At 42.9% G+C, this 14,241-nt stretch overlaps 3 long non-coding RNA genes across 3 annotated transcripts; all 3 read right to left on the reverse strand.

Moving 5' to 3' along the window:
- Positions 1-8,816: 8,816 nt before the first annotated feature.
- Positions 8,817-10,367, reverse strand: LOC111946790. Its single transcript, XR_002872545.1, has 2 exons — positions 9,691-10,367; positions 8,817-9,247 (listed from the first exon to the last, which is right to left on the reverse strand). It is a non-coding gene; the product is annotated as an uncharacterized LOC111946790 (long non-coding RNA).
- A 261-nt stretch (positions 10,368-10,628) lies between these two features.
- Positions 10,629-12,132, reverse strand: LOC111946788. Its single transcript, XR_002872544.1, has 2 exons — positions 11,504-12,132; positions 10,629-11,059 (listed from the first exon to the last, which is right to left on the reverse strand). It is a non-coding gene; the product is annotated as an uncharacterized LOC111946788 (long non-coding RNA).
- Positions 12,133-12,441: 309 nt separating this feature from the next.
- LOC111946791 lies at positions 12,442-13,944 on the reverse strand. The gene is made up of 2 exons (XR_002872548.1): positions 13,316-13,944; positions 12,442-12,872 (listed from the first exon to the last, which is right to left on the reverse strand). It is a non-coding gene; the product is annotated as an uncharacterized LOC111946791 (long non-coding RNA).
- Positions 13,945-14,241: the final 297 nt, after the last annotated feature.

The raw sequence follows: 14,241 nt of genomic DNA on the forward strand, positions 1-14,241 counted from the left end.
AAAACACTAAATCATAAAATAAAAACCAACTTCAAACAAATTATTACGAACCAAGGACTGTTGAAAAAACATCGAGTAATCTCCGCATTTAAACGCAATAAAAATCTAAAAGATTATTTGGTGAAAGCAAAAGTACAACCTTTACAACAAAGCCAAAAATGTGCATACCTTCAAGACCATTTTGTTAGATTACAATACATTCAGAATAAAGTCAAAAAAATTTTTTTCAAAATTTCCCAAACTTTTACTTTGAAATCAAAAAACTGTGTTTATGTAATTTTTTGTGCAAAGTGCAAAATTCAATATGTTGGAGAAACTAAAAACTCACTTTCCACAAGAATGGCTCAACACAAATACAATATTATAAATAAAAAAGACACAGACACTAATTTGGTCAAACATTTTATTTTACACGGGTGGCATAGTGTAAAAATTGCAGGTATACAAAACAATTCAATTTGGACTGACAAAGAAAGAAAGTCAAAAGAGAGACAATGGATATATTTACTGAACACAAACGAACCCAATGGTTTAAACATGAAAAGAAATTACCCATTAACATAAAGTCCCATTCTGCATTTTAAACGTTTTTTCCCCCCCTTAATTTAACCGAGCCCCTTATTAGAAATTTAATTACTTACCTTGTAAATTACTTACCTTGAATATATGACTTACCTTGATTGGATCCTCTAAACCTGGCCCTTTAATCAAATTCTAACCCTAACCTGGCCCTTTAATCGAATTCTAACCCTAACCTGGCCCTTTAATCAAATTCTAACCCTAACCTGGCCCTTTAATTGAATTCTAACCCTAACCAGAGTATTTGGCCCTAACCTTAACCAATTTGAGTACATAGCCCTAACCCTAATCAAATTGTTGAAATATTAAATAAAAATTAGAATTTAGCCCTAACCCTAACCAAACTGTTGAAATATTAAACCAAATTTAGAATTTAGCCCTAACCTAATCATAAAAGCATCATATCATTGCATAAATGTATTCTTGTTAAAAACATCATAATTTGAAAATGTCTTATTTTATATAAATTCATTATACGCAATACAAAAGTAAGATCCAAAAATAAAACACATATATAAATGCACAGGGCTATAAAAATTGGCATAAGAAACATTTTTTAAATATAATTAAAATCATTATGAATTTTTACTAAAAGTAATAAATATTAAGTAAATTTACGTTTTAAATAGTTAAAATTGAATTTGGCAATTGATTCATGCATTAAATAACTTAAAAAACAACTTTAAAATAAAGGGTATAAATAAAAAGAAACTGAAAAAAGAAAATGGGAAAATACAAGGGGGTGGAGCCAGGAGGCTATATATTGGGACAGGCTGAACAGAGCTCATTTTTGCTCTGCTCTTTGTAGGGACAACATCTCCACAAGTGCCAGCCAATTTAGCCACAGTGATTTGCGTGCTGTATAGGCCTGAAGAAGACCTTATTAGAGGTCGAAACGTTGCCGCTATAGCACGCTAATTTTGGTTTCTATTCAATACTGCTCTTTTTATTCTTTTTTTCTCTTTTCTTCTTTTTTTATATATTTTTTCAAAAACCTTCTTTGCTCTAACTTGACTGTCTTATTTTCTTTTACGAAAAATAAATTAAAAATACAAAAAAATTAAAACATTACAAAAAACGTACAAAAAAATAATTTTTATCCACGCCTTATTAAATTAAAATAACAAAGGTGAACCTGAAAACCAAAACAATATGGACGGTGAGTGGATACTTGTCCGTCCGCGGAGGGGAGGGAAACGAACCTTCCAAAACCAGAGGGGACTTGGCAATGATGCCCGCTTGGGGATGGACCGTGCACCGCCCAACTTCCACGGAAGGGGGGCCATAACCCTTCGACCTAACCCTAACCCTAACCCTAACCCTAACCCCTAACCCTTAACCCCTAACCCCTAACCCCTAACCCTAACCCTAACCCTAACCCTAACCCTTACCTGAGGAAATAGAGGAAATGTTCCTGAAAAGAAAAAGGAAGAGGAAAAAAATTGAAAATACAAGTTATCCAGGACGATGAGAGCCTAATTTTTGATCATGTAAGTCCATATATTCTAATTTTTGAGTGTGGGGCGGATGACTCTGGTTTTCTGGACGGAGGGAAGGCCAGAGCACTTGAGGTTCACCGCCTTTGGCGGTGAATTTCTAATCTTTAACCCCTGACGAGCCAGTGCCCCCTTGTCAGTCTGGTGCCGGGGTTTGAAGCCCCACTTCCTGCCATGCTGTAGAAGAAAAGATCTTTTCGCAGACATGATGTTTTGGACTATACATGCCTCTCAAGTCACCTAGCCCTAAACCTAACCTCAGTGAAGAAGTGAGAAAAACCTATTCTGAGAGGATTTTTGGAGGACAAATGACTGAAGAGGAAAAAGAAAAATTGTTTGTACAAGCTGGGTGATTTCCTTACCTGTTTGGACCTCATCTTGGTGAGGGGGGGTGTGCTCCCACTCCTAAAAACAATAAGTGAGAATATATTTCAAAGAGCCATAAAGCTACGGACAATTTCGGAAAAGCATGGATCCACAGCCATTCAGGAGCAAAACAAAGGCTAACTCCGCCCACCTGCTCTATTTAACAGGACCTGCTTCTCTCAACTCACTCACTCACCTTGCAGCCCTGTCATACGGAGGCACAATAACACAGGAGGCAATCAGACCAGGATTTATGGACAAAGGATTTTTATTCCATCCAAGCGCTCATGTACAAGGGATATACAAACAAAGATTGCTCAGTTCAGCACCTGAAGAAGGACCAGAAAGTCCGAAATATCGCGCATTATTCTGGGCAACAAGTGATTCCAGGAGGAGCCTGAAGATCATCCTGCAAAGAAAAGACAAGGCTACTTACCTGAGGAAATAGAGGAAATGTTCCTGAAAAGAAAAAGGAAGAGGAAAAAAATTGAAAATACAAGTTATCCAGGACGATGAGAGCCTAATTTTTGATCATGTAAGTCCATATATTCTAATTTTTGAGTGTGGGGCGGATGACTCTGGTTTTCTGGACGGAGGGAAGGCCAGAGCACTTGAGGTTCACCGCCTTTGGCGGTGAATTTCTAATCTTTACCCCCTGACGAGCCAGTGCCCCCTTGTCAGTCTGGTGCCGGGGTTTGAAGCCCCACTTCCTGCCATGCTGTAGAAGAAAAGATCTTTTCGCAGACATGATGTTTTGGACTGTACATGCCTCTCAAGTCACCTAGCCCTAAACCTAACCTCAGTGAAGAAGTGAGAAAAACCTATTCTGAGAGGATTTTTGGAGGACAAATGACTGAAGAGGAAAAAGAAAAATTGTTTGTACAAGCTGGGTGATTTCCTTACCTGTTTGGACCTCATCTTGGTGAGGGGGGGTGTGCTCCCACTCCTAAAAACAATAAGTGAGACTATAATTCAAAGAGCCATAAAGCTACGGACAATTTCGGAAAAGCATGGATCCACAGCCATTCAGGAGCAAAACAAAGGCTAACTCCGCCCACCTGCTCTATTTAACAGGACCTGCTTCTCTCAACTCACTCACTCACCTTGCAGCCCTGTCATACGGAGGCACAATAACACAGGAGGCAATCAGACCAGGATTTATGGACAAAGGATTTTTATTCCATCCAAGCGCTCATGTACAAGGGATATACAAACAAAGATTGCTCAGTTCAGCACCTGAAGAAGGACCAGAAAGTCCGAAATATCGCGCATTATTCTGGGCAACAAGTGATTCCAGGAGGAGCCTGAAGATCATCCTGCAAAGAAAAGACAAGGCTACTTACCTGAGGAAATAGAGGAAATGTTCCTGAAAAGAAAAAGGAAGAGGAAAAAAATTGAAAATACAAGTTATCCAGGACGATGAGAGCCTAATTTTTGATCATGTAAGTCCATATATTCTAATTTTTGAGTGTGGGGCGGATGACTCTGGTTTTCTGGACGGAGGGAAGGCCAGAGCACTTGAGGTTCACCGCCTTTGGCGGTGAATTTCTAATCTTTAACCCCTGACAGCCAGTGCCCCTTTGTCAGTCTGGTGCCGGGGTTTGAAGCCCCACTTCCTGCCATGCTGTAGAAGAAAAGATCTTTTCGCAGACATGATGTTTTGGACTGTACATGCCTCTCAAGTCACCTAGCCCTAAACCTAACCTCAGTGAAGAAGTGAGAAAAACCTATTCTGAGAGGATTTTTGGAGGACAAATGACTGAAGAGGAAAAAGAAAAATTGTTTGTACAAGCTGGGTGATTTCCTTACCTGTTTGGACCTCATCTTGGTGAGGGGGGGTGTGCTCCCACTCCTAAAAACAATAAGTGAGACTATAATTCAAAGAGCCATAAAGCTACGGACAATTTCGGAAAAGCATGGATCCACAGCCATTCAGGAGCAAAACAAAGGCTAACTCCGCCCACCTGCTCTATTTAACAGGACCTGCTTCTCTCAACTCACTCACTCACCTTGCAGCCCTGTCATACGGAGGCACAATAACACAGAAGGCAATCAGACCAGGATTTATGGACAAAGGATTTTTATTCCATCCAAGCGCTCATGTACAAGGGATATACAAACAAAGATTGCTCAGTTCAGCACCTGAAGAAGGACCAGAAAGTCCGAAATATCGCGCATTATTCTGGGCAACAAGTGATTCCAGGAGGAGCCTGAAGATCATCCTGCAAAGAAAAGACAAGGCTACTTACCTGAGGAAATAGAGGAAATGTTCCTGAAAAGAAAAAGGAAGAGGAAAAAAATTGAAAATACAAGTTATCCAGGACGATGAGAGCCTAATTTTTGATCATGTAAGTCCATATATTCTAATTTTTGAGTGTGGGGCGGATGACTCTGGTTTTCTGGACGGAGGGAAGGCCAGAGCACTTGAGGTTCACCGCCTTTGGCGGTGAATTTCTAATCTTTAACCCCTGACGAGCCAGTGCCCCCTTGTCAGTCTGGTGCCGGGGTTTGAAGCCCCACTTCCTGCCATGCTGTAGAAGAAAAGATCTTTTCGCAGACATGATGTTTTGGACTATACATGCCTCTCAAGTCACCTAGCCCTAAACCTAACCTCAGTGAAGAAGTGAGAAAAACCTATTCTGAGAGGATTTTTGGAGGACAAATGACTGAAGAGGAAAAAGAAAAATTGTTTGTACAAGCTGGGTGATTTCCTTACCTGTTTGGACCTCATCTTGGTGAGGGGGGGTGTGCTCCCACTCCTAAAAACAATAAGTGAGAATATATTTCAAAGAGCCATAAAGCTACGGACAATTTCGGAAAAGCATGGATCCACAGCCATTCAGGAGCAAAACAAAGGCTAACTCCGCCCACCTGCTCTATTTAACAGGACCTGCTTCTCTCAACTCACTCACTCACCTTGCAGCCCTGTCATACGGAGGCACAATAACACAGGAAGGCAATCAGACCAGGATTTATGGACAAAGGATTTTTATTCCATCCAAGCGCTCATGTACAAGGGATATACAAACAAAGATTGCTCAGTTCAGCACCTGAAGAAGGACCAGAAAGTCCGAAATATCGCGCATTATTCTGGGCAACAAGTGATTCCAGGAGGAGCCTGAAGATCATCCTGCAAAGAAAAGACAAGGCTACTTACCTGAGGAAATAGAGGAAATGTTCCTGAAAAGAAAAAGGAAGAGGAAAAAAATTGAAAATACAAGTTATCCAGGACGATGAGAGCCTAATTTTTGATCATGTAAGTCCATATATTCTAATTTTTGAGTGTGGGGCGGATGACTCTGGTTTTCTGGACGGAGGGAAGGCCGAGCACTTGAGGTTCACCGCCTTTGGCGGTGAATTTCTAATCTTTAACCCCTGACAAGCCAGTGCCCCTTTGTCAGTCTGGTGCCGGGGTTTGAAGCCCCACTTCCTGCCATGCTGTAGAAGAAAAGATCTTTTCGCAGACATGATGTTTTGGACTGTACATGCCTCTCAAGTCACCTAGCCCTAAACCTAACCTCAGTGAAGAAGTGAGAAAAACCTATTCTGAGAGGATTTTTGGAGGACAAATGACTGAAGAGGAAAAAGAAAAATTGTTTGTACAAGCTGGGTGATTTCCTTACCTGTTTGGACCTCATCTTGGTGAGGGGGGGTGTGCTCCCACTCCTAAAAACAATAAGTGAGAATATAATTCAAAGAGCCATAAAGCTACGGACAATTTCGGAAAAGCATGGATCCACAGCCATTCAGGAGCAAAACAAAGGCTAACTCCGCCCACCTGCTCTATTTAACAGGACCTGCTTCTCTCAACTCACTCACTCACCTTGCAGCCCTGTCATACGGAGGCACAATAACACAGAAGGCAATCAGACCAGGATTTATGGACAAAGGATTTTTATTCCATCCAAGCGCTCATGTACAAGGGATATACAAACAAAGATTGCTCAGTTCAGCACCTGAAGAAGGACCAGAAAGTCCGAAATATCGCGCATTATTCTGGGCAACAAGTGATTCCAGGAGGAGCCTGAAGATCATCCTGCAAAGAAAAGACAAGGCTACTTACCTGAGGAAATAGAGGAAATGTTCCTGAAAAGAAAAAGGAAGAGGAAAAAAATTGAAAATACAAGTTATCCAGGACGATGAGAGCCTAATTTTTGATCATGTAAGTCCATATATTCTAATTTTTGAGTGTGGGGCGGATGACTCTGGTTTTCTGGACGGAGGGAAGGCCAGAGCACTTGAGGTTCACCGCCTTTGGCGGTGAATTTCTAATCTTTAACCCCTGACGAGCCAGTGCCCCCTTTGTCAGTCTGGTGCCGGGGTTTGAAGCCCCACTTCCTGCCATGCTGTAGAAGAAAAGATCTTTTCGCAGACATGATGTTTTGGACTGTACATGCCTCTCAAGTCACCTAGCCCTAAACCTAACCTCAGTGAAGAAGTGAGAAAAACCTATTCTGAGAGGATTTTTGGAGGACAAATGACTGAAGAGGAAAAAGAAAAATTGTTTGTACAAGCTGGGTGATTTCCTTACCTGTTTGGACCTCATCTTGGTGAGGGGGGGTGTGCTCCCACTCCTAAAAACAATAAGTGAGACTATAATTCAAAGAGCCATAAAGCTACGGACAATTTCGGAAAAGCATGGATCCACAGCCATTCAGGAGCAAAACAAAGGCTAACTCCGCCCACCTGCTCTATTTAACAGGACCTGCTTCTCTCAACTCACTCACTCACCTTGCAGCCCTGTCATACGGAGGCACAATAACACAGAAGGCAATCAGACCAGGATTTATGGACAAAGGATTTTTATTCCATCCAAGCGCTCATGTACAAGGGATATACAAACAAAGATTGCTCAGTTCAGCACCTGAAGAAGGACCAGAAAGTCCGAAATATCGCGCATTATTCTGGGCAACAAGTGATTCCAGGAGGAGCCTGAAGTCATCCTGCAAAGAAAAGACAAGGCTACTTACCTGAGGAAATAGAGGAAATGTTCCTGAAAAGAAAAAGGAAGAGGAAAAAAATTGAAAATACAAGTTATCCAGGACGATGAGAGCCTAATTTTTGATCATGTAAGTCCATATATTCTAATTTTTGAGTGTGGGGCGGATGACTCTGGTTTTCTGGACGGAGGGAAGGCCGAGCACTTGAGGTTCACCGCCTTTGGCGGTGAATTTCTAATCTTTAACCCCTGACAAGCCAGTGCCCCCTTTGTCAGTCTGGTGCCGGGGTTTGAAGCCCCACTTCCTGCCATGCTGTAGAAGAAAAGATCTTTTCGCAGACATGATGTTTTGGACTGCACATGCCTTCAAGTCACCTAGCCCTAAACCTAACCTCAGTGAAGAAGTGAGAAAAACCTATTCTGAGAGGATTTTTGGAGGACAAATGACTGAAGAGGAAAAAGAAAAATTGTTTGTACAAGCTGGGTGATTTCCTTACCTGTTTGGACCTCATCTTGGTGAGGGGGGGTGTGCTCCCACTCCTAAAAACAATAAGTGAGACTATAATTCAAAGAGCCATAAAGCTACGGACAATTTCGGAAAAGCATGGATCCACAGCCATTCAGGAGCAAAACAAAGGCTAACTCCGCCCACCTGCTCTATTTAACAGGACCTGCTTCTCTCAACTCACTCACTCACCTTGCAGCCCTGTCATACGGAGGCACAATAACACAGAAGGCAATCAGACCAGGATTTATGGACAAAGGATTTTTATTCCATCCAAGCGCTCATGTACAAGGGATATACAAACAAAGATTGCTCAGTTCAGCACCTGAAGAAGGACCAGAAAGTCCGAAATATCGCGCATTATTCTGGGCAACAAGTGATTCCAGGAGGAGCCTGAAGGTCATCCTGCAAAGAAAAGACAAGGCTACTTACCTGAGGAAATAGAGGAAATGTTCCTGAAAAGAAAAAGGAAGAGGAAAAAAATTGAAAATACAAGTTATCCAGGACGATGAGAGCCTAATTTTTGATCATGTAAGTCCATATATTCTAATTTTTGAGTGTGGGGCGGATGACTCTGGTTTTCTGGACGGAGGGAAGGCCCGAGCACTTGAGGTTCACCGCCTTTGGCGGTGAATTTCTAATCTTTAACCCCTGACAAGCCAGTGCCCCTTTGTCAGTCTGGTGCCGGGGTTTGAAGCCCCACTTCCTGCCATGCTGTAGAAGAAAAGATCTTTTCGCAGACATGATGTTTTGGACTGTACATGCCTCTCAAGTCACCTAGCCCTAAACCTAACCTCAGTGAAGAAGTGAGAAAAACCTATTCTGAGAGGATTTTTGGAGGACAAATGACTGAAGAGGAAAAAGAAAAATTGTTTGTACAAGCTGGGTGATTTCCTTACCTGTTTGGACCTCATCTTGGTGAGGGGGGGTGTGCTCCCACTCCTAAAAACAATAAGTGAGACTATAATTCAAAGAGCCATAAAGCTACGGACAATTTCGGAAAAGCATGGATCCACAGCCATTCAGGAGCAAAACAAAGGCTAACTCCGCCCACCTGCTCTATTTAACAGGACCTGCTTCTCTCAACTCACTCACTCACCTTGCAGCCCTGTCATACGGAGGCACAATAACACAGAAGGCAATCAGACCAGGATTTATGGACAAAGGATTTTTATTCCATCCAAGCGCTCATGTACAAGGGATATACAAACAAAGATTGCTCAGTTCAGCACCTGAAGAAGGACCAGAAAGTCCGAAATATCGCGCATTATTCTGGGCAACAAGTGATTCCAGGAGGAGCCTGAAGGTCATCCTGCAAAGAAAAGACAAGGCTACTTACCTGAGGAAATAGAGGAAATGTTCCTGAAAAGAAAAAGGAAGAGGAAAAAAATTGAAAATACAAGTTATCCAGGACGATGAGAGCCTAATTTTTGATCATGTAAGTCCATATATTCTAATTTTTGAGTGTGGGGCGGATGACTCTGGTTTTCTGGACGGAGGGAAGGCCCGAGCACTTGAGGTTCACCGCCTTTGGCGGTGAATTTCTAATCTTTAACCCCTGACAAGCCAGTGCCCCTTTGTCAGTCTGGTGCCGGGGTTTGAAGCCCCACTTCCTGCCATGCTGTAGAAGAAAAGATCTTTTCGCAGACATGATGTTTTGGACTGACATGCCTCTCAAGTCACCTAGCCCTAAACCTAACCTCAGTGAAGAAGTGAGAAAAACCTATTCTGAGAGGATTTTTGGAGGACAAATGACTGAAGAGGAAAAAGAAAAATTGTTTGTACAAGCTGGGTGATTTCCTTACCTGTTTGGACCTCATCTTGGTGAGGGGGGGTGTGCTCCCACTCCTAAAAACAATAAGTGAGACTATAATTCAAAGAGCCATAAAGCTACGGACAATTTCGGAAAAGCATGGATCCACAGCCATTCAGGAGCAAAACAAAGGCTAACTCCGCCCACCTGCTCTATTTAACAGGACCTGCTTCTCTCAACTCACTCACTCACCTTGCAGCCCTGTCATACGGAGGCACAATAACACAGAAGGCAATCAGACCAGGATTTATGGACAAAGGATTTTTATTCCATCCAAGCGCTCATGTACAAGGGATATACAAACAAAGATTGCTCAGTTCAGCACCTGAAGAAGGACCAGAAAGTCCGAAATATCGCGCATTATTCTGGGCAACAAGTGATTCCAGGAGGAGCCTGAAGTCATCCTGCAAAGAAAAGACAAGGCTACTTACCTGAGGAAATAGAGGAAATGTTCCTGAAAAGAAAAAGGAAGAGGAAAAAAATTGAAAATACAAGTTATCCAGGACGATGAGAGCCTAATTTTTGATCATGTAAGTCCATATATTCTAATTTTTGAGTGTGGGGCGGATGACTCTGGTTTTCTGGACGGAGGGAAGGCCAGAGCACTTGAGGTTCACCGCCTTTGGCGGTGAATTTCTAATCTTTAACCCCTGACAAGCCAGTGCCCCTTTGTCAGTCTGGTGCCGGGGTTTGAAGCCCCACTTCCTGCCATGCTGTAGAAGAAAAGATCTTTTCGCAGACATGATGTTTTGGACTGTACATGCCTCTCAAGTCACCTAGCCCTAAACCTAACCTCAGTGAAGAAGTGAGAAAAACCTATTCTGAGAGGATTTTTGGAGGACAAATGACTGAAGAGGAAAAAGAAAAATTGTTTGTACAAGCTGGGTGATTTCCTTACCTGTTTGGACCTCATCTTGGTGAGGGGGGGTGTGCTCCCACTCCTAAAAACAATAAGTGAGACTATAATTCAAAGAGCCATAAAGCTACGGACAATTTCGGAAAAGCATGGATCCACAGCCATTCAGGAGCAAAACAAAGGCTAACTCCGCCCACCTGCTCTATTTAACAGGACCTGCTTCTCTCAACTCACTCACTCACCTTGCAGCCCTGTCATACGGAGGCACAATAACACAGAAGGCAATCAGACCAGGATTTATGGACAAAGGATTTTTATTCCATCCAAGCGCTCATGTACAAGGGATATACAAACAAAGATTGCTCAGTTCAGCACCTGAAGAAGGACCAGAAAGTCCGAAATATCGCGCATTATTCTGGGCAACAAGTGATTCCAGGAGGAGCCTGAAGGTCATCCTGCAAAGAAAAGACAAGGCTACTTACCTGAGGAAATAGAGGAAATGTTCCTGAAAAGAAAAAGGAAGAGGAAAAAAATTGAAAATACAAGTTATCCAGGACGATGAGAGCCTAATTTTTGATCATGTAAGTCCATATATTCTAATTTTTGAGTGTGGGGCGGATGACTCTGGTTTTCTGGACGGAGGGAAGGCCCGAGCACTTGAGGTTCACCGCCTTTGGCGGTGAATTTCTAATCTTTAACCCCTGACAAGCCAGTGCCCCTTTGTCAGTCTGGTGCCGGGGTTTGAAGCCCCACTTCCTGCCATGCTGTAGAAGAAAAGATCTTTTCGCAGACATGATGTTTTGGACTGTACATGCCTCTCAAGTCACCTAGCCCTAAACCTAACCTCAGTGAAGAAGTGAGAAAAACCTATTCTGAGAGGATTTTTGGAGGACAAATGACTGAAGAGGAAAAAGAAAAATTGTTTGTACAAGCTGGGTGATTTCCTTACCTGTTTGGACCTCATCTTGGTGAGGGGGGGTGTGCTCCCACTCCTAAAAACAATAAGTGAGACTATAATTCAAAGAGCCATAAAGCTACGGACAATTTCGGAAAAGCATGGATCCACAGCCATTCAGGAGCAAAACAAAGGCTAACTCCGCCCACCTGCTCTATTTAACAGGACCTGCTTCTCTCAACTCACTCACTCACCTTGCAGCCCTGTCATACGGAGGCACAATAACACAGAAGGCAATCAGACCAGGATTTATGGACAAAGGATTTTTATTCCATCCAAGCGCTCATGTACAAGGGATATACAAACAAAGATTGCTCAGTTCAGCACCTGAAGAAGGACCAGAAAGTCCGAAATATCGCGCATTATTCTGGGCAACAAGTGATTCCAGGAGGAGCCTGAAGGTCATCCTGCAAAGAAAAGACAAGGCTACTTACCTGAGGAAATAGAGGAAATGTTCCTGAAAAGAAAAAGGAAGAGGAAAAAAATTGAAAATACAAGTTATCCAGGACGATGAGAGCCTAATTTTTGATCATGTAAGTCCATATATTCTAATTTTTGAGTGTGGGGCGGATGACTCTGGTTTTCTGGACGGAGGGAAGGCCCGAGCACTTGAGGTTCACCGCCTTTGGCGGTGAATTTCTAATCTTTAACCCCTGACAAGCCAGTGCCCCTTTGTCAGTCTGGTGCCGGGGTTTGAAGCCCCACTTCCTGCCATGCTGTAGAAGAAAAGATCTTTTCGCAGACATGATGTTTTGGACTGCACATGCCTTCAAGTCACCTAGCCCTAAACCTAACCTCAGTGAAGAAGTGAGAAAAACCTATTCTGAGAGGATTTTTGGAGGACAAATGACTGAAGAGGAAAAAGAAAAATTGTTTGTACAAGCTGGGTGATTTCCTTACCTGTTTGGACCTCATCTTGGTGAGGGGGGGTGTGCTCCCACTCCTAAAAACAATAAGTGAGACTATAATTCAAAGAGCCATAAAGCTACGGACAATTTCGGAAAAGCATGGATCCACAGCCATTCAGGAGCAAAACAAAGGCTAACTCCGCCCACCTGCTCTATTTAACAGGACCTGCTTCTCTCAACTCACTCACTCACCTTGCAGCCCTGTCATACGGAGGCACAATAACACAGAAGGCAATCAGACCAGGATTTATGGACAAAGGATTTTTATTCCATCCAAGCGCTCATGTACAAGGGATATACAAACAAAGATTGCTCAGTTCAGCACCTGAAGAAGGACCAGAAAGTCCGAAATATCGCGCATTATTCTGGGCAACAAGTGATTCCAGGAGGAGCCTGAAGGTCATCCTGCAAAGAAAAGACAAGGCTACTTACCTGAGGAAATAGAGGAAATGTTCCTGAAAAGAAAAAGGAAGAGGAAAAAAATTGAAAATACAAGTTATCCAGGACGATGAGAGCCTAATTTTTGATCATGTAAGTCCATATATTCTAATTTTTGAGTGTGGGGCGGATGACTCTGGTTTTCTGGACGGAGGGAAGGCCCGAGCACTTGAGGTTCACCGCCTTTGGCGGTGAATTTCTAATCTTTAACCCCTGACAAGCCAGTGCCCCTTTGTCAGTCTGGTGCCGGGGTTTGAAGCCCCACTTCCTGCCATGCTGTAGAAGAAAAGATCTTTTCGCAGACATGATGTTTTGGACTGCACATGCCTTCAAGTCACCTAGCCCTAAACCTAACCTCAGTGAAGAAGTGAGAAAAACCTATTCTGAGAGGATTTTTGGAGGACAAATGACTGAAGAGGAAAAAGAAAAATTGTTTGTACAAGCTGGGTGATTTCCTTACCTGTTTGGACCTCATCTTGGTGAGGGGGGGTGTGCTCCCACTCCTAAAAACAATAAGTGAGACTATAATTCAAAGAGCCATAAAGCTACGGACAATTTCGGAAAAGCATGGATCCACAGCCATTCAGGAGCAAAACAAAGGCTAACTCCGCCCACCTGCTCTATTTAACAGGACCTGCTTCTCTCAACTCACTCACTCACCTTGCAGCCCTGTCATACGGAGGCACAATAACACAGAAGGCAATCAGACCAGGATTTATGGACAAAGGATTTTTATTCCATCCAAGCGCTCATGTACAAGGGATATACAAACAAAGATTGCTCAGTTCAGCACCTGAAGAAGGACCAGAAAGTCCGAAATATCGCGCATTATTCTGGGCAACAAGTGATTCCAGGAGGAGCCTGAAGGTCATCCTGCAAAGAAAAGACAAGGCTACTTACCTGAGGAAATAGAGGAAATGTTCCTGAAAAGAAAAAGGAAGAGGAAAAAAATTGAAAATACAAGTTATCCAGGACGATGAGAGCCTAATTTTTGATCATGTAAGTCCATATATTCTAATTTTTGAGTGTGGGGCGGATGACTCTGGTTTTCTGGACGGAGGGAAGGCCCGAGCACTTGAGGTTCACCGCCTTTGGCGGTGAATTTCTAATCTTTAACCCCTAACCCTAACCCTAACCCTAACCCCCTAACCCTAACCCTAACCCTAACCCCAACCCCTAACCCTAACCCATAACCCCTAACCCTAACCCTAACCCCTAACCCTAACCCTAACCCTAACCCAACCCTAACCCTAACCTAACCTTAACCTAACCCTAACCCTAACCCCTAACCCCAACCCTAACCCCAACCCTAACCCTAACCCTAACCCTAACCCCAACCCTAACCCTAACCCTAACCCCTAACCCTAACCCTAACCCTAATTTCAA

The sequence above is a fragment of the Oryzias latipes genome, chromosome 3 (assembly GCF_002234675.1).
Source record: "Oryzias latipes chromosome 3, ASM223467v1".
Taxonomy (NCBI): Eukaryota; Metazoa; Chordata; class Actinopteri; order Beloniformes; family Adrianichthyidae; genus Oryzias; species Oryzias latipes.